Source organism: Anastrepha ludens, chromosome 4 (assembly GCF_028408465.1).
Source record: "Anastrepha ludens isolate Willacy chromosome 4, idAnaLude1.1, whole genome shotgun sequence".
Taxonomy (NCBI): domain Eukaryota; kingdom Metazoa; phylum Arthropoda; class Insecta; order Diptera; family Tephritidae; genus Anastrepha; species Anastrepha ludens.
Genome location: NC_071500.1, coordinates 7,537,204 through 7,555,548, shown reverse-complemented (window position 1 = coordinate 7,555,548; position 18,345 = coordinate 7,537,204). Strand labels below are relative to the sequence as shown.

At 34.1% G+C, this 18,345-nt stretch overlaps 1 protein-coding gene across 8 annotated transcripts in view; it reads left to right on the top strand.

Annotated features, from left to right (window-relative positions):
- Nucleotides 1–69: 69 nt before the first annotated feature.
- Nucleotides 70–18,345, top strand: part of LOC128861515 (protein draper) — an 86,487-nt gene continuing 68,211 nt past the window's right edge. For 2 of the 8 annotated variants that reach the window (XM_054099702.1, XM_054099697.1), the window contains exon 1: nucleotides 70–799. The gene's annotated coding sequence lies outside the window, so the exon portion shown is untranslated. The remainder of the gene's footprint in view (nucleotides 800–18,345) is intronic. The other 6 variants (XM_054099704.1, XM_054099703.1, XM_054099701.1 and 3 more) reach the window with 5 other exon arrangements.

Here is an 18,345-nt window from a genome sequence, read left to right as displayed (position 1 = left end):
TACATCTGGCAGCGCTAGTGGCTCGAGAAATGAAGGAAAGAAGGAAATAAAAGTTTGACAACTATGTCAAATTGGACAATTTCATATCTTTCCAGTTGATTCTTTGGTTAAGTGATAAATGTTGTTTAATATTTTGCACGGTTAGCGTTAAAGAATATTTTAATTTGAGTGCGTTTTGCAAAGCTAAGATATTTATAATATGTGCGAAAGTTCGTTAAAATTAGGTATACATGAATGCTCGGAAATGCAATAACGCCTATAGAAGGTCATCATTTCGTTTGTATTTTAATTGGGTAGGAGCAAACAGTGATCAGTGGTTCGTACCTAACATTTGTGACGCAAATAATTAATGCTTTACAGAAGTGCTTCAGTTAGCAAAATGCAAATTGAATTGAATTGAATTGAGGTGTATTTATTTGTTATTTTGTTTTCTGGTCCGAATTTTAGTTCAAGCGAAATATGGCAGTGAAACCGGTTTAGTGTCGTGCGGTGCAGGGAAGATACCTTTTTTTTATCGACTAAGAAATCTGCGCTGATGTTGTAATATATAAAAATAATACGAAATTTAAATAAAAGTGTGGTAGAGTGAAAGATTGGAAAGTAACTAAAAAATATACAAAAAAAAAAAAAAATCAGCGAAATACAGAGTGATAAAATAAGACCAGTTTAGTTGCGAAACAAATCAGCGACTGTAAAAATAGCAGTCGAGCACTACAATTAGTGTAGTGTTAGTAGCGAGATTTGCGTTGTTTCAATTGTATATGCACATACGTACGCACATATCAACATATATATAGTGGTAAGTATTTCTTTTGTTTTTGTTTGCTTATGAGAAAGTTTGTGGCTTTGCGGTCAAGAATGATGGAATACGAGTACATTTCTATTCTCTACATCGCGTTTTGCGGTGTGCCTACTTAAAAATCTGCTGCGCTGTCATCGCATTTCTTACCTCATTTCACTACCGAATTCCTTAATTTGCGCTTTCAACAAACGATTTGATTGTTCCTTGTTTGTTTTTAAAAGAGGCTGAAAGGGGGTTTAACATTTTGCTGTTTACTGTTTAGCTAATCGTCGTCCCATTCAATTATCACAACGCTTTCCCTCTTCCCTTCCCTCACGAAGTATTTTCTCCATTTTAATCATTTGCTCATTCTATTTTGATTTCTTAGGCCAATCTTTTTTCTTTGTTTTCTTTTTCCAATTTCGCTTTGTATTTATATGTGCAAGTGTGTTTATCTGGTACAAGTGGTTGTAAAGATGTGTGTGTATATGCAAGTGTACATAAGTAACTACATATATACGAGTATATAGATGTAAAGCTGTCGGGGTGTAGAAATGCTTAATGGAAGAATAGAAATTGTAGAAACTTGCATATGCGAATAGATATGATATGAGCTAGTTGTTGTAATTATACTTGGTACAATGCTAGTAAAGATTGAATAACCCACAGCAACCTCGAAGTAGGGCAAATATTAACTTAAAGAGAAAAAGGTCTAATTAAAGTGAACGTGGGCGGGGTCTTATATAAACACAAATATACATATGTACATAGGTATGTGTTTACCCGAAAATTTCACTCATTAAATTCATTGCTGTAAAAGTTTCATAATCCAAAAAATCGCAATGCAAACGGCTTGGAAGTTTTAAATATATGATATTAAACGCGTTTAAAGTTTGAAAAGCACTTTACATAGGAAAGCAAACGCCTTTTCAAACTTCGAATATATTTACCGAAACGATATTAAATTTTCTGTGTGTATTCTTAAATATATGTACATTAAGAAAAATAAAAAATAAAAATAAAAATAAATCGAGTTTCGAAAATTTTGACTGTATATAACCCCTTAAGGGTCTTGAAAATGTTTCGCTCTTGAGCGGACAACCCTCTCATAACAGGACACGGACACTTGTTGTCCACCCCAAAAGGTATTTTAATGCCCCATAACCAGACAGCCCGCAACATTGTTTTTACGTTTACTCTCAATCATATTCGCACAGCTGTTGCTTATTCACTAAGACTTGTATGTATAGAGGGGAATCCCCTAAATCCGAAAAATTTGTTTTAATACAGTAAAAATATAAATATGTATGTATGTATGTATCTTCTTGTATGCATACGTGCATCGCAATGTCTAAAGCAGTGTTGAGTTTAAAAGGCAAAGTTAATGTCATTGAAATTCAGGCAAATGAAAAACTTAGTGTGCGCGAGTTGGCAAAGATCAGGAAAACTCAAGCTGCTTGCATCATCAAAAACAAAGACCAAATTTTACGTTTTTTGGAACACTGATGCCAATCCGTGGTGAAAAAGGAGTCTGTTAAAGCCCTTAAAGGTCTTAATGTTGATAAATTCTGCTACGAATGGTTTGTGGTACGAATAGCAATCCTTTGACGGGCACACTTATAAGGGGCAAAGCTAAAGAAATTTACGCGAGACTCAATTACGATTTTAGTGCATCATACATCAAGATGATGTCAAAAGTTTTACCGAAAACGTACCATATTTCATTGAAAGATAAGATTCACGAAACATTTATGATGCAGATGAGACTGGCTTGTGTTTCCTAGCATTACCCGATAAAACATTTGCATTGAAAGTTGAAAAATGCACAGGTGGAAAAATGGCTCACGATTTTACACTGCGTCAATATAACCGCGCCTTTTTGTTGTTGGGGAATCTGCACGACCTCAGGCATTTCGCAACATAAATTTGAACAATTTACCCGTTACGTGGCGATCAAACAAAGAGGCTTGGATGATGTCTGATTTGATGACAGATTTTCTCGTGCAGTTCGATAGAAAAATGCAACTTCAAGAGCGGAGCGTCGTTCTATTTCTAGATAATGCGGCTTCCCATCCTCGCGATCTAAAATTGAAAAATGTTAAATTTATTTTTTTCCCAGCAAATGCAACAGCATTTTGTCAGCCCCTTGATCAAGGCGTTATACTCGTAAAAAAACTTCCAAGTTCATGTATAAATCGTTATTTATAAAACAAATTTTGTTTCGGATGGCAGACACAAATTCTGCTATGGAGTTGTCAAAATCAATTAATTTATTAGGTGTTGTTTGTTTCATGCACAAGACGTGGGAGCAAATGAGTCCTGTTTCATTAAAGCTGGGTTTGGGGGAAACAGATATGCCCAATAACGACAGCTGTTGGACCGCAGCAGAAAGCTTTCGCTGTCAGCCCTTGCCAAGTTCTCCAACGTTATTAATCGAGTTCAGAGCGAAATCCAAGTTGACATGGAAGACTATCTTAATTTAGATAATGAAGTCATTACTGGTGCAGATTTGGAAAATATCAATACTGAAATGTTAACTGTTTCCCAAGAATCGCTGGCCTTCTCGTCTAAAGATGAAATAGAAAATGAGATTGACGACAAATTAACTTCTTATAAAGAGGCTTATTTAGCTATAAGAAAACTAAAAGCTTTTTCTCCAAACCACAATGACCTCAAGGGGTCCCGGTGGTCTAGAGTTTGAAAATTTAGGTTACTTTCAGAAATTTTTTTTACAATAAAAACGATATTTACATTTTTTAGGCTTTTTGTTTAACTTTTTATACACACAAACATTTTTTTTTTTTTTGTTTTAATAATTCTAAAAATGGCTGAAGTTGACCCTCCCGAAAATTTGACCTGGATGGTGTTGTCCATTTTTGCTCTCTTATTTATCTGAAACACAAAAACCAAAAAAATTATGAATCAGTATGACTTTAAACGAAAAAAGTTGATAAAATGGCTTGGTTTTGAATTTGACACTCTAAAAATCGGTTTTTCTTCTCAGTTTTTTTTTATAAAAAACAAATACGAAATAATTAAAATAATAATATGATTCTAGTACGGGAGATGGTCATTGATGTTGTGAACAATATATTAAAATTTCAGACGATTCGGTTAAACAGTTTTTTTTTTTGTTTTTTAGATAAATGAGTTTAAAGTTTGAGGTACAGGGGCGCGCGGACCGCTCTCTACCTAGTTAATGGGCTGTAGAGGCTATAACATTGGGATTTTCGTCATGAAAATTGCACATTATATTCTTAAGGTACTATATTTTCGAAACATCGAAAAAACGAAAAATCGATTTCGGAAATTTCTAGACCACCGGGTGTTGAACTGCTTACTGATCTTCAAATACATCTTCAATATATTGAAATTGAAGAGAAATCCCGCTGACTTTGACTTCTGACTTTTTTAAATCAATTTGAATATCTTGTATAAAACATTTTTTTTTTTGAATTCTTCAAAATATTTTGATGAACATCCTTTCTTTGCCTTATATGTTTGTATGTATTAATATTCTTGTTTTGGAAATAAAATTGCTTAAACATATGTACATCTATTACATGATGCAAAGAATAATGAGATGGCGCCCATCGTGGTCCCGTTACTTTGCGCTCAGCGAATTTGACAACTAGTTACGTGATTTTAGCTCCAGTATGGCCAGATTACCATTTTCGTAACTTGATTTAGCATTTTTTTTTGTTATTTTTATTATTTTTTGTCTCGGAGTTTTAGTTCTTTCTTCATGACATTTTTCTAGCTGTTCTAATTAAAATGTCATGTTTATAATTTTGTAAAATATACATTTTTTAAAAATTATTTAAATAATTCACTCAGTATTATTTAGCTTTACTTTTTTTTAACATCTGGTGGCATTGCCCGCGATTGCCGGTATTGTTGGTGTTCTTCTGCTTTCGGCAGTCAAATCTCTCTCTCGCTACTGCAGAGTTGCCTAGCTTTGGATATAAAAACGCACTAAATGCCCATTTAAAGAAAATAAAACACGAAATTTTATTGTGTTAAGTAAGAACTTTGTATGCGTGACAAATTGTCTGTAGAATGTGCGTTTTTTTTAAATAAATGTGTTATGCTTATGTACAATTTAATTTATGAGTTTTTTTTGTTAATCGAAATTCTTTTCTTAAGGGAACGACTTTTTTGCTATATTTGAAGTTATGTAACTAGATAAGGTACTCTTTTTGTAAAAATGTCAGTATGGTTTCTTTAGTATTTTCTGGTATTTTGTTGCTTATTTTTACTATGAATACACCTCTTAATGCTCTATGTCTCACTAAGGATTGATGACCGGAAGAAACGATTACACCTCTATGGTTTCAATTCGCATTCAATAAATTCAAAGGCTTTTTAAAATGTGTAAAAAGGTTTTCAATCTTAAGAAGAGTTGAGAGAGGGGCATTTAATATTTTTGCATAGCCTTAAATGGAGCCAAAAATTAAATCTGCACTTTCAAATTATCAAATTTTATAAGAGTAAAAAAATTTTCATTAGCACTAAAATCTTCTCAGAGTGGCCTTTTTTAAACTTCTTTTGTATAATAATACCGTTTTTTTCAACCTAAAGTCTCGGTAGCCTTAAATTAAAAACAAAAAGACACAAACACCAAACTTAAAAATTGTCGCATTTTCGGTATAAAAAAGCACTAAATTTATTGCGAAGAGCAAATGGTTGGCAATAGTGCACAACTCTGCAAACGTGACGTCACGTACGCTCTGATGGGCGCAATCTTCTTTCTATCATTCTTGCATCTATTATACATTTTTATGAACTATTTTTATATTTTTCTCATAAGCGAACAAATTTGTCAGTCCCTTAGGTGCTCGCTTAAGAGAGAGTGCACTGTACGTTTTAAAACTCATAAATACTGAATTTAACATTTTCTTTATATTCCATAGAAATTCCTATAAGCCAGATGCTGTACTTCTTCTGTGATCAGTACCAGTTGTACGCACATAAATAAGTTTGTATGCAATTAAACAAACACACCCCCTCCCAACCGCCCATTCGATTGTTTGCTTCAATTGAGTGGCGGCTGCCCGCATAGTTTTTGTTCAAAGAACATTTCCATCAACTACTCAGCTCGTATGCGGCATTGGGAGAGGAAGTACCAGTATGCCCATATTATTATGCATTGAAAACGAAAAGCATAGAGACTGGAAATACTTGTTTATCAGTGAGGAGCAATGCAGTCGTCGGCAACACGTCTGTCACTCATTGACTCCGACTTCAGTTGGGCATGTAATATCGCTGTAAAAGTGTGTGTAGCTGTCTGCTTCCTTCAATCAGTTCTATGTACAGTTGGTTATTTACTATTTATTAATAATGTGTGCAATAGCAATGTGCATTCCATGGTGAGAAGTTTGTGTGCATACAATAGATTGGAGTGTGGTGATTAATTATTCGCTCTCAAAGAGAGAAAAATATCCAGAGTAGTACGATAAATCATAGTTTGTAAAAACTTAAAAGTTTAACCGACAGCTGGGTATCTTGATATTTGAAGTCGAACAGGAAATATTAAAAATGATGAATGCCGAGTGTTTTTCTGGAACAAATTACTGAGAAGATTTACTTACTTTCTGAATATTTAACTATCAAGTTTTTATCTTTGCAGTTTATTTTGAACATTGAGAATTGTAAAGATAATTTTGTATTAATATTTTTATGTAAATTTGCATCAGCTACGGACTATGGATTGTCAGCTGTTTTTGCAGCTAGTGAATTATTGCACGTAAAGGTCCGAGTCTGTAATTTTATTTTATTGCTAGACTTTTGTATGGAAAGCTGCATAAGCAACTACTCAAAACTCAAATTACATACTGTAAGAAACTTAAGCAACTGTAGATTTTAGATACTAAAGCTGAATTGAGAGCGTTGCGAGAGTAAGCCTAACTGATGTTTGTTTTTGTGTTATTAAAAAAAAAAAATATATATACACACAGTATGGTCAAAGCTATAGCACCCCCCCTAGTGCATATTTTGGGATTGCTGATTTTATCAAAACAATGAGATCGGAAATAAAATTTGTTTGCTTTTTCTTGGTCTAATTTTTTTTTTTTTAATTGTGATTAAAATTTTTATAATTCTTGTACAAAGTTTGAAACTTGACTTGTCTTATTTCCAAAGTTTAACATTAAATTGTTCATAGTAGTCAAAAATTCAATGGACAAAGCTAAAGCATCCCCAATACGGGTGTAAAAAATATTATATGTTTCTTTGCTAATATTTTGTAGAAAATCTCCTATTTTGACTATGAGTGCAGCGCATCCTTTAGGTATTGAAGATATTAAATTATCAATAACATATTGCGATATGCCTTCACATCCTCCTTTTACAGAATTTTTTACTACTATCAACAAATTGATCACAAATATACTTATTAAAAGTGAATATTTAAACAAAAGTAAAATGTAACCAATTTTTATTTCTGATCTCATTGTTTTGATAAAATCAGCAATTGCAAAAATGCACTGGGGGGTGCTTAGTTTTGGCCAATAATGTATACATATATATGAAATAAGAATTTTTCTAGCGATTTTTTTTATGTGGCAACACACGCGAAAAAACTATACCAGCACAATATTTTGACCAGTTTTATCTACTTTTCCTTTGTTTTCTTAATTTTCATAATTTTTTTTTATAATAAGGTAGTTTATTCCACAACAAATATTATTTAAATCCAAGTATCAGACTAGGTACAAAAATTATAAAAATTTATAAAATAAAAAACTTTTCATTAAGATTTCAAAAATTTGTAATTAGAATTAAAAAACTGGATATAAGTAGGTGTAAAAAGAGCAAATTTAAATTTGCCTTAAAACCCCCGTTTCCTTTTTTTATAATTGTTTGCACATTTTCTCTAAGCTATAAAACTGCATACCCCAATAATTTCACAAAAAATTAGTCAACTAAGATAAGATAAAAGAGTAATAAAAACATGCAGGTAACAAAAGACCTAAAAGAGAAGAATTTGCCATTACCAAAAACATAAGTTTGCAAACCAATTTTTATTATTTTTTTTCTTCTGATCCATATTATTAATTGAATAAATATTTGGCATTCTTTTTTTTTAGCTTTTCCATGCCTAAGTCAATGAGTTGCAGTTAGTAAGTGTGGGAATACTCGTGTATATTCCTACTAAATATCGGGGATATTTTTTTAAAAGTTCGATTCTAGATTTTTCCACAGCAGGTCCCAGCTGCCCGTAAAACTTCAAACGAGTTTCTCACGCAGCCACTTTTTAAAACCAGGCAGATAGATTAGAAAGTTCTTACGACAGTCGGTTCTATTGTCTGATAGTCAATTCAACCGGAACCACTCGGATTTATATCCGGCTAAGGACTGTAACTTCAGGAACATTTCCCGTAAATGTATGGGGAATGTTTATGCTGCTACAACAACAACAATCAGACAGTTGCATAGATTGACAAAATTGGTTGACATTTTTCAAGTTACTCCACAAATAATTTTGTTTTGGAAATTCCTTTGAAAAAAACAGCTTCCAAAGACAATCATCTATGGATTACCAATTTTTTTGTTAACCCTTTCGAATTTAGTTCCATGCAGTTAAGAAACATTTTTTTAGGCTTTTTTCTGAAAAAATAATCTTACTCTTTTTTCCACATTCCCAAAGAAAGCTGTCTAGAAAGCTTGGACGCTAGAAAAGATTTTATGTATCCATTAAAAATATGCATTCAAATTGGATTACATTTACTCACTTTACTCTTTTTGTTTTCAAGAAATTTTATAAATCTCATTTCATCTGAATTCAGAAAAAAATTGTTGACGGTATCACCAACGTAGACATTTACTGGAAGGCAAGCCATCGCGCAAAAAAACCCGTAAACGTATCTTAGAAATATGTACAGGCTGTACAACTCATGAAGAAGTGATAAAACTATCATGAGTTTAGTCCCTATGAATCACCATCTTTTTAGAAATGAAAAAGTCTAGCTGCTTGGGGAGACCAGCTTCTGGATATTTATTGTAGCATTTTACCACTAATTTATCCAGGAAAAATGACGATATTATTAAAATATGGCCTGCATTAAAGTATCATAGTTCCGCACACCAGTAATCATCTTTTCACAAATTTTCTTCTTGATTAATCTCGCGCTTTTACGCGAATTGGCTGCAAAATTTTAAGTGAAACTGTAAACCAATGATTTCCATGATGGAAAGAATAATAAGATGGCGCCTATCGTGGTACCGTTATTTTGCTCTCAGCAAATTTGACAGTGAGAGACGTCGTATTAGCACCAGTATGAACAGATTACCATTTTCGTAACTTGGTTTATCTTTTTTTTTTTGTTTATTTAATCTCCGAGTTTTAGTTCTTTCTTCATGACATTTTTCTAGCCTATTCTAATTAAAATGTAATGTTTATAATTTTATAAAATATTTTTTTTTTAAATTAGTTCAATAATTCACTCAGTTTTATTTAGCTTTACTTTTTTTAACATCTGTTCGCATTGCCCTCGATTGCTCTTATTGTTGGTCTTCATCTACTTTCAGCAGTCAAATCTCTCTCTTGGATATAAAAACGCACTCAAATGCCCATTTAAAGAAAATGAAATACCAAATTTGTATGGAATTACTTAAAGAACTTTGCATGTGTGACAAATTGTCTTTAAAATGCGCGTTTTTTTATATAAATGTGTTATGGATATGCACAATTCAATTTATGGGTTTTTTTATTAAGAGAAACTCTTTTGTTAAGAGAACAACTTTTTTGCTATATTTGAGGTTATGTAACAAGATAAGGTAGTCTTTTTGTAAAAATGTCAGTATGGTTTCTTTAGTATTTTCTGGTATTTTGTTGCTTATTTTTACTTGAATACGCCTCTTGATGCCTTAAGTCCCACTAAGGATTGAGGACTGGAAGAAACGATTACACCTCTATGGTTTTAATTCGCATTCAGTAAATTCAAACGCTTTTTAAAATGTGTAAAACGTGTTAAGAAAAGTTGAGAGAAGAAGATTTAGTATTCTAATATAACCTTAAAAGGAACAGAAAATTAAATTTTCACTTTCGAAATATCAAATTTTATAAGAACCAACAAATTTTCATTGGCACTAAAATCTTCTCAAAGTGACTTTTTTTTAACATTCTTTTGATAATTTCTTAGTTCTTAGTAATGTTATCACAATGGGCATTTCTGCCAGCGCGCCACACCACTTGCTCAATGTGGTGAATATCCTTAACAATTGGATTCAGACTCAGTTCGCTACAATGCTAGTAATGAATTGCTTGAAGTATAATTTTACGCTCGATTTGGTTACTCCAGCTTCGAAACTTATTTAACAGATTGCTTACAAGTATTATATTTATCTACATACAGTCAATGTCAAAAGAAAGTGTACAAACGTGAAATGTAATAATAAGGGCTTTCTTTATACGTTCGCTGGGTAATTTTAAAAAACATTTTATATTTTTTTAAATGATATTTCATACCATAAGAATTTATGGAAAAACAAAAACAAAATTCTTACAACAAAAAAAGTTGTGAAGTAAACATCGAAAATACTTCATATATTAGATGCCAAAAGAAAGTGTACAAATCATCGACCACGTGTTTGCCAGATAACGGACTTGGAAAAGAACCGTTACATAGTTCCGTCTATTGTGAGAGTCATCGTATACGATTCATTTAAAGTCTCTTATCTCGAAAACCAATCAAATAAAACGATTAAACTTTGCTAAAAAGTACCAGTATAACGGCGTTTCATTTTGGAATAACGTACTATTTAGCGACGAAAGCAAATTTGAGGTGTTGGGCAAGAAAAAAGCAACAAAAATTTGGCGAACCAGAAATACGGCACTTGCAGAAGGTAATGTAGTATCCACTGTGAAGCATGGGGTGGCTCGGTGATGGTGTGGGGGTGTATGGCCGCTGGCGGGGTAGGTAATTTGACATTCATGGAAAACACTATGAATAAAATAGACTATCTCAACATATTGAAGAATAACCTGCGCCCTAGTGTCGAAAAATTGAGCTTGGATCGGTCTTGGGTATTTCAACAAGACAACGACCCTAAGCACACTGCGAAAGTTGTCAAAGAATGGATGCTATATCACGTACCCAAGCAATTAGATCACCTTCCCCAGTCACCGGACCTCAACCCCATTGAACATCTGTGGGAGCACCTAGACAGACAAATCCGAAAAAAAACCATTACTAGTAAGGATATGCTCAAAGCCGCGATTTCTGAAGAATGGCAGAAAATTGCACCAGAAGTGACTGCAAACCTTTTTAATTCTATGCCACGACGTTTGCAAGCAGTGATAAAGGGAAATGGAAAGCATACAAAATACTGAATATGCATCCTGCTCTTCTGTACACTTTCATTTGACGCCTAAACTATGAAGTATATAAGATTTTTCGTTCATAACTTTTTTCGTTGTAATAATTTTGTTTATGTTTTTGTATAAATCCGAATAGTATTAAATATGAATTAAAAAAATATAATATGTTTCTTTGTATCACCCATCAAAGTATTGAATAAAGCTAATATTAATACATTCCAAGTTTGTACACTTTCTTTTGACATTGACTGTATGTACATATCTTTTTTCTTCTATCTAGTCATAATTTTTCATATTACCTTTCCTTGCAACGCTTTTCACCGTCTATTTCAAAATGCAACTACACATCGTTGATTTGCTTCAATAGTGTCATAATTCAAAAAAGAAAAATTTGTTAGCTCGTCTTTTAAACTGTGTAAAAAATGCATGGCGTTATCAATTAACAGTATTTCATCACATGAAAATATGGTTTGACTTTTACTTAGGGAAGCATAGTATTATAAATTTAAAACATTGAAGTAGTTTTTCTCGCTATCCCGCTTTTTTCGTGTTATGACACTATTGAAGTAAATGAGCGATATGTACATATGTATGTACCTATGCATGTCTGGTTGTCGGATGTGTACACAAGTCTCACGTTCACTCACTCAGAGCATGTACTGCCCGCCAAAGTGCATTGTTCTTATATTTCTGTGCTTTATCTGTCTTCTTCAATCCCTCTCCTAGCTTTTTAACTGCATGATGGCATAAGACAAAGTCTCAGCTGACGCTGCGAAATACAATACAAACTATATGTGCACGCATACTTACACACATACGCGTATACATCATAAGCTTTGCATAGTTCACATAGCTTTGCTCTTCATGAAAACGGCACTTTGGAGAATGCTGACATTGAAATAAATTTAAATCCAAAATGCTGTGGAAATGAGCGCACATACATACATACATAGTAAAACAAGCCTCCACATTGAAGAATATCTGAAGGGGAAAAATGCTTTGGAAGGTCCTGAATTTTCATAACTGCAGTTTTGATTTGATTATTCTGTGTATTCTGTTTTAACTTTAGTCATAGTGAATGCCAGTATTATTTCTCAATAAATTTTAAATGTTATAGAAATTTGACGACAGCGTCTCGGAAAAAATAAAGGGCTGCAGAGCGTACCATATAAATGCCTTCTAAACCGATTCCTAATATATACAAATTTTTAAGAGTATATAAGTATATGCATACATCTACGAGGGGTGTCTTTTATATTTCGGGATCTGGCAACCCTGGTGTTGCAATCTGGCAACTGACAGCTGCATCGCAAAGTTTGACATTTTTTGGCTTTTACGTACTCAGAACGTTTTGAAATACCAACACTATTTGTGTTGTTTACAGTAACTTAAAAGATTCATCTCGGTCCAAAAATGGAATTAAATCGTGAACATTTTCGTGCGATTATTTTTTACAACTTTCGACGTGGATTAACTCAGCAACATTGCATGGATGAACTTAATTCATTTTTTGGCGATGAAGCTCCATCAAGGACCAGTGTTTATCGATGGTCTGGTGAATTCAATCGTGGTCGTAGTTCACTCCAAGACGAATTTCGTGAAGGTCGTCCAAAATCAGTTGTTGTTCCGAAAACCATTGATGCTGTGCGCGAACTGATATTGCAAGATCGTCATGTGACCTATCGTGAGATTGAGACAATCTTAGGCATTAGTGGGACCAGCATACATTCAATATTGCATAAACATTTGATTGTCAAAAAAATTTGTTCGCGTTGGATCCCACACAATTTGTCAATCGCTCAAAGAAAGGCTCGTATCGATTGGTCGAAGGAAATGCTCAAAAAATACGATCGCGGGGCTTCGAAACACGTCTATGACATCGTGACAGGTGATGAATCATGGATTTACGCGTATGAGCCCGAAAGTAAACAGCAGTCGACTGTATGGGTGTTTCAAGATGGGCCAAATCCAACAAAAATTGTTCGCGCACGAAGCACTTCCAAGCAAATGGTCTCCTGTTTTTTCGGAAAAACTGGACATGTCGCAACCGTACCACTAGAACAACGCAGAACAGTAAATTCTGAGTGGTACACAACCATTTGTTTGCCAGTTGTCTTCCAAGAAATTAGGAAAACCAATCGCTAAAGACGGATCACTCTTCACCAGGACAATGCGAGCTCTCACACATTGGCTTAAACAACTGCATTTTTGAGCACCCAAAACATCGAATTAATGGGTCATCCGCCGTATAGTCCTGACTTGGCACCGAATGACTTCTTTTCATTCCCGTACGTAAAAAACAAACTGAGAGGTCAACGTTTTTCGACACCTGAAGAAGCGGTTGCGGCATTCAGAATGCATGTTTTGGAGGTACCTCATTCAGAGTGGCAAAAGCGCTTCGACAATTGGTTCAAACGCATGCAAAAGTGTATAGATCTTCATGGAGAATAATTTGAAAAACAATAAAGTGATTTTCGATGATTAAAATTTGTTTTTGTTCTCTAATCCTGAAATATAAAAGGCACCCCTCGTATACTATAAAGGTGAATGTCTGTACGTTGTCCGCGCATCACTACGAAACGACGACGACAACACCAAATGACGTAAAATGTTTTATACATTCATATTTTCACCCAATGAAGGTTATAGGCATGTTTTTATGATGGTAGATTTCAATAAAATGTATACTGATTTTGATAAAAATAAAAAAAACTCGTGCCTGATCGAACGATTTTTTTTCAAAAATTTCGATTTTTTCTAAACAATTAATTTTCGGTTTTTTTCTTCGAAAATCTGAAACATAAAAAAGCTTTGATCAGACACAAGAGTATCTATTAATAAAACTAATTTCTCTTATCCGATTGATTTTAGATGAATCTCCAAAGACTTGTGATGATCACCGCAAGTCACTTCTTTTTTCTTTCTTCTTTTTTTCTTTTTTTAAAATTTTGCTAAAGTCAACTCAAAACAAGATGTATTAATTAATGCTATGTTTTTACTTTTATAAAGTAAAGTAATTGACTAGCAAAAAAAAATTATTGAAAATCATAATTTTTTCGGGCCTCTGACTACCCCTAACCCCTCATAATTTTTCCATTTTACCGCGGGGTGTATATGGATGCTATTCTTGGCTCTTACACCTATCTATCTACCTTTATTTTAACGTTAATTTTAAGCTTAAATCGCAGCACTCGACGTATATCATAAAATGATCCCTTTATAATTTCTAGCGCACAGGTCCAGTTCTATTTTGTGAAGACTAATCTTTGCACCTTTTTTATTCGCTCATTTTGAGATTAATAATATTTATATAATAATAAAAATATATATAATATTCACAGGCTTGAAATCAATTAATGTTTTATTTTATAATCTACTTTTCTCGCATCTTAACACCCTGTGTTTCGGGAACTTCACAAAAGGCAATGGATGCTCGTAAACAAAGTAGTAGTAGTCAGTCGCCAATCAAATGACAAAGCAATGAAGATACCGTTCAGTGAAATGCTGGAACAAATTCATATGCATGTGAGTTTATCAGCAAAAATAGATATGTGTACATATGTGTGTATGATACTTATACTATGCACTTAAAAATATTATCTTTGCAAACGTAGAACAGCTGGTGCAATGATGCTGGGTTACGGTCCTTCATGCGTGATAAGAAGGCAAAAGAAACTTATCACATAGTCACACGTATACTCCGATACAAATATGTATGTATGTACAAATGTAGGTACATATCTAGGATTATAATTTCAAAACTCCATACGAATTCATATCTGTATGTTGGTATCCGCTGTGTGGAAATCACTGTAAATTGCTGTCCGTAGCATAAACAGATAACGAGACGCACCAACTGCAGTGGCCTGACGGCGTTTACTTATTTGTTTGCTCATGCACGAGTACACACATACACACATGTGTACTTATAGGTGTGTCAATGCAGGAACGTATTGGAGCGCAGTAAGCTGTTGATGGCACTTTTAGTAGATAATCGCATGGCTTTGTCATGCAAATACAACCTGTAAGAAAAGAATATGACAACAACAGCAGATAACAAAGAACGATAACAGACGGATATTTATACCAAAGTAATCATTAAGGGATAATGTTCCCTTGTCTGGAGTTGGAGATACAGCCTAAAACAAAAACAAGTTGTAAAATGCAAGTAAGGAAGAGCTAAATTCCGTACGGACCGAATTTTATATACCCGCGCACATTTTAGCAAACATTTTATTTGATTTGTCTATTAAATTTGGGAATTAAGCAAACTCATAGATAATAAAAGTTAAAGCTTGTAACATCCAGCGGACGGCCGGAGATTTTAGTCGACGTAACTTGTATGCGATCTCAATAATAGGTCGGATCTAACTGAGGTAGGTCGCAATACGTGTATCAGGATTGTACAAGTTTTCTTACGTCGTTATCGGGATACACGCATTTAAAAATAATAGGTGCGGCACCGTCCTTTTTAACACTCTGTTGGGCACCTTTTTTAAAACAGCTTTTTTCAAACTGTATAAAGAGGCAAAGCGAATGGGTCTGGTGGGGAACGAGGACAACACGAAGTACCTCCTGTCATCAAACAAATAGTCAGTGCACTCGCGTATCGGCACCCACGTCCCTGTTGACAGCTATGATTTCGAGGTTGTTAAAGACTTCGTATATTTAGGAACCAGCATTAACACCGATAACAATGTCAGCCTTGAAATCCAACTTAGAATCGCTCTTGCCAACAAGTGCTACTTTGAACTGAGTAGGCAACTGAGCAGAAAGTCCTCTCTCGACGAACAAAACTAACACTCTGCAAGGCTCTCATCATGCCCGTCCAAACGTTTGGCGCAGAAGCGTGGACGATGACAACATCCGATGAAGCGACGCTTGGAGTGTTCGAGAGAAAAATTCCGCGGAAGATTTTTGGACCTTTGCACGTTGGCAACGGCGAATATCGCAGCCGATAGAACGATGAGCTTTACGACGACATAGACATAACGCAGCAAATAAAGATCCAGCGGCTACGTTGGCTGGGTCATGCCGTCCGAATGGATACAAACGCTCCGGCTCTGGAACGCGGTATCTGTGGGTGGTAGCAGATTCGGTACCTGAGGATGGTAGCAGAGGAAGGCCTCCTTGGAAGACGTTCGAAAAATCAGGTGGGGAAGGACTTGACTTCATTTGCTGTGTTCAACTGGCGCCGGTTAGCACGAGAAAGAAACGACTGGTGCGCTTTGTTAAACTCAGCCAAAATCGCGTAAGGAGTTATCCCGCCAATCAAGAAGAAGAAGATGATATCACGGTTGGAAATTGGACCTACTAAATTTCCAAAATTTTTCCAATTTTCCGAAATTTTTCTTTCATCGTTCTTATTTTGCAAAATCCAATGGCTGTTTTAACAAATTTTAATAATTTTTCTTTTATTATAACAGAGATATCATGCTTGTTTTTTCTTTTTTGGAAATTTCCGTTATACGTAAGGGTGGCATGGTTATTGACAGATGTCATCCAATTTCAATATCAACCTTTTGTCAGAGCGAAATATGCTTTGCTCGAGCTATCGTGCCCACGGATGGACAGGCATTGACAAACTCCACTTATGATTTTAAGCCCATATCTATCTCGATTCCTTTATGTTGCCATATTATCATATTATAATACCCTTGCGCATTACTCAAATACACGAGTTTACCCAAAGCTCGAGTAGCTTTTCTCTAATTTTCATCCCCTCTCCCAAACAACCGCTCTAAAGGCGTGCCTTTGCTGCTGAGCTCAGCTAAGCCAACAACTGATATCAAATTGTTCAACAAAGATATCAAATTGTTCAATCGTTTTATCTGTTCTCTGTACAGATCTATGAGCAAACTTTCTATGCACCTACCAATCGAGATATATGTATGTATGTACATATGTACCATAGTTGCCGTTATATGTTTACCCCTTTATTCGTGTTGTAATTTTCCACTACTTTTACTTCTAAGCAATACTCTACCTATAATGTCTCTTCCAGATCTCGAAGCGAAATTTCTCACTGAAACCAAACCAAATAAATTCGAAACTGAAAGTGCAAATAGATTAATTTTTCATATTATAAATAATTTAAATATTTTTATTATATGAGACGAAATGTCACAATATCTTTGGCTTCCTTAATTTTTCGCTGCAATATTTTGTCAACACGCGGCAGTATTAAATTAATACCTTAATCACGTTTATGAAGCGTTATTGCGGAAGGGGCGGCACTGAGTATGGCGTGCATTATGTTTGTATTTGCAATCGCTCACATGTTTGTCAGAATGTCGGCTGATAAAACGCTCACTCAGCTGGTCGAGAATACGTGTTGTTATTTACACTTTGTTCATTTTACGCATTCGTGTGTATGTACATACACATATTTATTACATACATATGCAGACACTTATATACACGAATGGACTCGTACCTTACCAAATATGAAATGTACATACATAAGTACAGCCTTAAATACACATGTAGTTGTATGAATAAGGAAAATGAAATTGCATTTGCGAATTAAAAATTTGTGCAAATACAGCATTGTTGTTTTTGGATGACTAATAATCCAGTTGGTAGTGTAAAAAGATTGCATGAATTTTACTTCTAGCAGAATATTCGATTTGTTAGTAGTTTATGGATGAATACAGATTTGGTATTGGTACAGAATGACAATTTTAAAATATACGATATACACTTGTGTGTAAAATAATGGCACACATTGATTATTTTTTGTGTATTTATTTGATTTTTATTTAATTTTTTTTAATGTATTTATTTATCAAAAAAAAAAAATTGTAATAAATTTTTTATAAAAAATATTGTTCATCCTGCAACAATTCATATAACTAAAATTTTAAAATTTTTAACAAAATTTAAAATTAAACAAAAAAAGTTCTGGGTATACAGTTTTATAGTCAATTTTTAGTATAATATTGTGCTAATTTAAATTGGCTAAATTTCGCATTATTTTTGGAAATTTCTTACTGCACTTTTTTCGATATATCGAATGCTCGTAATTTTTTTTAAGGCCGGCGGGCCAATTAGATGTCCTAAATTCAGTAGTTTTCGCGAAGCGTTGTAGGATGAGAAAAAAAACAATTAGCCAAATGAAGTTTTGGGGATAGTTTAATATATATTTGAACTAAAAAAAAAAATGTGTACAATCTCCAACAATATATTGTAAGCCGAGTTATCAATAGATTCCCAGAGCGCCTTGCCACTGAAGTATCCCACT